Source organism: Triticum dicoccoides, chromosome 3A (assembly GCF_002162155.2).
Source record: "Triticum dicoccoides isolate Atlit2015 ecotype Zavitan chromosome 3A, WEW_v2.0, whole genome shotgun sequence".
Taxonomy (NCBI): domain Eukaryota; kingdom Viridiplantae; phylum Streptophyta; class Magnoliopsida; order Poales; family Poaceae; genus Triticum; species Triticum dicoccoides.
This window is the reverse complement of record NC_041384.1, coordinates 336,996,270-337,002,777: the sequence shown is the minus strand read 5'-3', so window position 1 is coordinate 337,002,777 and position 6,508 is coordinate 336,996,270. Positions and strand designations below refer to the sequence as shown.

The 6,508-nt window shown below is 44.8% G+C and overlaps 1 pseudogene; it reads right to left on the bottom strand.

Moving 5' to 3' along the window:
* Nucleotides 1-243: 243 nt before the first annotated feature.
* On the bottom strand, nt 244-3,267 carry LOC119268143 (annotated as a pseudogene).
* Nucleotides 3,268-6,508: the final 3,241 nt, after the last annotated feature.

The window sequence follows — 6,508 nt, the reverse complement described above, 5'->3', positions numbered from 1 at the left end:
TACAGTGAGAATAACATAGATGGTAACATCACACAGCTTTAAACAAAACAGATGATGTGGCGAGTAATTAGGCATACGGTAACATAACTAGTTACTGTAACATCACACATACCAGGAAGTTACGAAAATGTTGTTTAAGTCTAAGTACTCCCTCCGTCCCAGTAAGGCGTTTTTTGACTAGTCTAGTGTCAAAAAAGGAGTAGATTATAAATAATATGTATACAATAGGAAGATACAAACAGATAACGGACACCACCGCGCCACTGTTTTCCATGGACTAGCAAACAATGGAAGATTTAACAAATACCAACATATATGCAGTACAGAGGTTCGGTCCGTAGGGTTATAAAAATCAGCTCTTTTGATGGACAGCAATTGCATGAATGTCCATCTCCTTAAGCCACAAGAGTCGCATGGTGCAGTCCTGGATCCACAGATACTCTCATGTTCGCACATGTTTCGAAGCCGATCTCGAACATCCAGCGGTTGTCCACCAGCTTGAACCGTGTCGCCACAGAAACGGCACACAATCAAGCGAAATGGGCAGGTTGAGGATTGGTGTTTGACCTGACATTAAAGAACAAAGCAAGTTAGTCGTTTGGCATATGTAGGATTTGCCGTACGAAATGAGTGAAGAATATCAGCAATACAAGTCGACTGCTGAAAATAGATTGGTGTTGAAAATGTAAGATGGAAATTAGGGCTGTTTGGATCGTGACTATCTTTGCCATATGTTGCCATATTATTTTTGCCACACTTGCCACACTTGCCTTACTTGAGTTGCTCAAATTGTTAGCCACACTTTGGCTTGCCTAAGGGAATTTTGCCACACTTTTTGTGTGTATGACATGTGGGGTTCACTGCTTATAAAATAATTCTTGCCTAAGGTGTGGCTAGAACCAAACACCCACCTAACTTGGTCAAAGTTGCCTAAGGTGAGATGTGACAAAGTGTGGCAAGGTATGGCTAGAAACCAAACAGTGAACTAACCTTGGGCAAGCTTGGCAAAAATGTGTGGCAAAATGTGGCTGCTAGGCCTAGAACCAAACAGCCCATTATCATATACTGCTGAAAATAGATAAATCTTGATAGAACTGCAAGAGCTGAAAAGTTCATCTGTTCTAAGAGCAGAAGATAATAAATAGGATGAGTTAAGGTATACCATTTCTTCCTTTTCTAGAACTACCCCGCAGGGGCAGTTCAGCGGCTCATGGAAGACTTTCATGTGCTTCTCCATTTCTCTCTGCTGGAAAGCTTGTCCACACTTACTGCAATGCACATGATCTGCTGCTGCTTCCTTACGAAGAACTACTCCACATCCATCATGCATGCAAATAACATTGTGCCTCACACAGTATGCCTCATGAAGTACTGAGGTCCGGCTAGATATATGTCGTTTGCAGTTCTTACAAACCACTGAGTCACCATTGACGGCTGATGACACACTACCCTGCTCATCAATCCTTTGGCTATCAATAACATCCTTGACAGCTACAGAAAGTTGAAACTTCGCTGTGCCCTTGAAACCGTAAACCCCAAGACTGTAAAGGCCACTGACCAAAGTAGCATCCTTTGGTTTGAGTATAAGAACCTTAGATCCCATCTCATGAGATGACCACTCATGATGGTGCTGAGTTGGGAATACTAAAGGATGCCTTGAAACATAAATATCAGTGTCACTGCCACTTGTATCAGACTCTATCTTAACCTCAATATTTACACAACCAGACGCAACTTTCTCAGCCACACCTTCCTCGACAGAAAATTTGTAGTACCTGAACTTCCCTTCTTCCACAGCTCCAGATTCGACCTTCCCAGTCTCGAGCGGCACAAGCACATGTTGATTTTCTTCATTGTCGAAAACTGAATCTGGTCTCTCAATGTCAACTTCAATATCCGTCTCCAGCACAGAAACACTTGATGCGGGCTTCAACTCAAGAACCTTCAACTTATACTGCAGTTGTCCGTAGTTGACCATGACAACATCATTTTCAGATAGTGTTGCGTGATTGCGCAGTGCCGTTTCAAGGACAGCTCTATGGTTAGGGAGATCTGAGAATCCCACTCCTTCCGGCTTAAGTTTCGCATATGTCCCTTTGGGCAAACTTGCATACCTCACCTCAATCAAAGGAACATCTGGGATGTCACTCTGAAACAAATTGTTCCAGACATGTGATGGGAGTTGTGCAGAGCCTTCCCTTGCAGTGAATTCAAGAACGCCACAGCAGGTTGCCTCCTCGGCGTCTTGATCTGGAGAGGTACCTGGAACTCTGTCCCTAACCTTGGACAGCCTGAAGTACATGGGACCTTTGTCAAGCGCTCCTTGATCGGATAAATCCTTGAAAGAAGACGGTGGCAGCTTAATCTTATCCCCTGGACCGTCATATCGCAGTGCTTCAAACATGTGTGAAAAAGAGATCCCCTTTCCTAGTTGCATCACCTCTTCCATTTTCTGGTCAGCCTAGATAGAAAGAAGTTCATCATCAGCACCCAGTGAAACATCATCATAAGGTAAGAGTAGTAGACACTTAGAGAAATTGTAATCTTATCATGAACACCAAGAAGTATAATTGGACAATGCAAAATCAAAACATATCGTCGACAAGGCCCCAAAGGATTACCGAAGTGGTTGGGAGTCAAGATTATGGTTTCTAAAGAGGGAAGGGAAACAGGCACGATTGAACAATCCATGTCTTGTCTGAACGTGGGCAGATATCTGGGTTGACATTCTAGTTGGAACAAAACCGAGGACCAAATCGAGGGTTTCCTTTCTGGGTTTATAGGAGTCAGATTCGGGAGGAGCATCCATGTTCATTTGGCGGAGGACAAAATTAAACTTGTAATCACGATCGACCACCGAAGACGAAGACAGCTGCCATGATTCCGAGCATACGAGATGGATGAGACGAGGGTTAGGTGTGCAGGGTAGGGGAGGGGAGGGGTGTTACCTCTTCCTGCGCCCGGGCGGCGTCGAGGCGGCGCTCCCTGTTTGAGGCCTCGAGCGCGTCGCGGCGGCGCGCGGCCTCGGCCTTGGCGCGGCGCTCACGGTCGGCTTTGGCCTTAGCTCGCTGCATCCGCTCCCGCTGCTCCCTCTCCAGCTTCTCCCGCGCGCTCCGCAGCTCGAAATCCATCGCCGATCCCGGATCCGCCCGAGTACGCCTTGTTCTCCTCTTCTCCACGTCGGTAGGGAAGGGAAGGAAGGATATATGGACGCGTCGGGTCGGTGGCGGCCGAGGAGGAGGAGGAGGAGGGCGGAAGCTTCTGGAGGCCGCGTGCGCAGCGGAGAGAGGAAGGTAACGTAGGCGCGGACGCACGGTTGCTGAGGAGCGGGCCCGGACGGTCAGTGACAGGTGGGCGTTGCGTTGAGGGGGTCCCGCTGAAATCTTTCCTTAATCTCTACTCATAATGAAGTACTCGTTCATAATCCCCGTTTCGGGTCTTTTTTCGTCTCACCTCTCATTTTCACTGGTTTTTTCGTAGGTTTTTGTAGATTTTTCTCGTTCTCTCATTTTATCGATTTATTTTCGCGTCACCCTCTCACACAATGAAAAAATCTGAACATATCAGAATTTTCCATGCTGACACAAATTATTTAGTAATGTAGAATCGATCACGATCAATCTCTAAAGACCAAATTTAAATTAATTAACATTACCTTAAATCGCTTAATCACATTAATTAGAAAATAAATAATTGATTTTAAGAAAAATCGCTCAATCACATTAATCTCTACTACCTAAAAAAAGTGTAAGGTTCCCTCCCCCCCTCTTATGTCGTCACATCTTTAGTCAAGCCCCTCCTCGTACGACCGTTACCCCTTCATCGTTTTTCCTGCCTCCCTCCACTGGTTTTAGCTGGTTTTCTCATCTGGCCAGACAAAACCAACCTCTATTTGGTAATATGGCCAGACAAACCCAACCTTTATTTGGTAACACAATGAATTCTATGGTGATTGATTTCTTCTTTGGTAACCCAAGTTAATTGACGGATGGTAATCAATTTTCAAATACCAAAATCAAACTATACAAGGCAACAAAAATCAATTCACGTATCACAATCAGATTTTTCTTTAGTAGCCTAGCTTAGCTCACGGACGATAACCAATCTCCAAACAAAGGAAACAATTACCTCTACATCATCGTCATTTACCTCTTGCCAATGCCAAATTCATACCAGGCAAATATCACCTACGCGACATGGTGTTGGTCTAGATCCCTATGACGTGATGTTGGGATCATGTCACAACACCACGCCGTCCTGAGCGCCCATTTTGTTTCGCCCACGATCGAGCGATCCGACTCCCGATCCACGATCCAACCGAAGAAACCCTATCCCCTCCCCCATCTCGCGTATTCTCCTGTGGCGGTGAGATAGGTCGAGCGACGTCGGGGCAGCAACGCGGCGTTCTTATGGTGCATCAGAGGCCAGACATGAGGTACCCATTCATCCTCTCTTCCTAAGCCTACGTCATCTCTCTCCTCTTGGCCATCTCTCTTGGAATGGTGCCCGGCGGCGACCACACATGAACGCGGAGTGGCTCGTCGAGTTGCATGGGGCCCACAACTGCGCCCGGCGGCGACGACGCATGAACGCAGAACGCGGCGTCGACGTGCGTGGTGTGCTGAATTGGCGCGGCGGTGGCGGTGGTCGAAGGACGTGCTTGCTTGAGGTCGGTCGGCCTTTATGCTGTAGGGGGCAACGCACAGGTCGGTGTGCCGAGGTGGTGGAGAGGCGATCGACAGATGGCACGTGTGTCTGAGCCCTAAGGTTGCGGGGCTGCGATGCCTATGTTCGCTAGGATCTCACGCGACAATAACCTGGGGAGGGCATCCAGCTTCAGCGTGCATCAAAAAACTTCCATTGCTAGCTAGCATGTGTGGCTTGTATCAGTAGAGCTCGGAGCGAGGGAGAGGGACTTATACATCCACTCCCATGGGAAGATGAGTGCGAAGAGGAGGTTATGTCTGTGGTTTTCTCTACTATCAAAGTGGCTAGGTTGTCATATCTTCTACGGCTCCATCTCGCCTACACAAGCACCACATTCTAATCAGTTGTTAAAGACTCAAAGGTGATTGAAACATTGCTTTGATATTCCTTGATTTCCGCTATGAACTAATACTAAGAAAATTGCTCATACATGCTCCTTGCAAGTCACGGCGGCTCATGTTTCATTTCTTTCTGGAACGAGCTGCAACACGTGGGTAAGATGGAGAGTAGAGAAGGCAATTAAGGTGGGAGAAGATACCATGAGGATTGAGAAGGCAGGCAAGAGGACGTCTACATTTAAAATGTCATCATGTTGAAGCTGAGTTTGTATGGTTGTAGATTTTAATCCTTGTACGCGTGGTGTTCTTTAAGTTTCATTTGGCGTTGATGTCAACAAGTTTATACTTTCATCATCTTCTACATCAAGTATAGTGGTTAATTGTTTTGGACAACTCTGCATTTTTTCCTCAGAATTACTTCGTCGCATTTTGTGGACATGAAAAGTAATAGTATAGTACTTGGTAAAAGTTGGTCCTATAATATTCAGTCGCATGCTTGCGATATTTAGTAGGTCTTTGTATTTATATGATAGTATTTTTAAAGATGAAACTTCTATAAGAAACAGTCTGTACAATTTGTTCATACATACATGGATGGAACATCATCTCTTTTCATATGTTGCTCCTATGAAGAATAAATATACTACTCCCTCTATAAACAAATATACATGGGTAGTACTTTTTGTGGGGTAAAAATAAATATACTACTTGTAGTCTTCTGCCATTAATTCATTTCTACTACACACAAGGCCTTTCCATATGTTCACTCAGTATCTTCTTTTTGTCACACGAGCAGTTTCTAAATTTTACAAAGGTGCACCGAAACATATAGGTCATTGGCTAATTGCTATCATTTGGTGGTAGCAAGTTCAAGTAATAGTTTGAATACATTCAATAAATAGTATAAATAATGCATCTTATGTATAATTTAGATATATTGTTTGTCACAGAGCTGTGGCTGGCCAATTTACATGAAATTAAATTCCTCCATTGTAGTGGCAAATATAATACCCATCATCCATATTGTTATACATTAGCGCGAATAAGGTGGATGTCAAATATGAGAAAGTGTCAATCTAAAAAAGAGCAAATTCTGAGAATTAGTATTTGTATAATTGGGACTCAAATTAATTGATGTAGGGAACTGAAGGGTCTTGAGAATTCGGTTGCACTAGGTAGGAAATAGCATAGATGGATTATGGTCCCACACCCAATAAAAAATGGATGTTTGTGTGTGAGAGAGAGGGAGAGAGAGGGAGGGAGAGGGGTAGAGAGAGGGAGAGGCATAGGGAGACCCACACCCAATAAAAAATGGATGTTTGTGTGTGTGTGTGAGAGAGAGAGGGAGGGAGAGGGAGGGAGAGGGGTAGAGAGAGGGAGAGGGAGAGGGAGAGAGAGAGTGTGTGTGTGTGTGTGTGAGGATTTGATGGTAAAAAAAGGTCGCCAATGTCATTTGATATGTA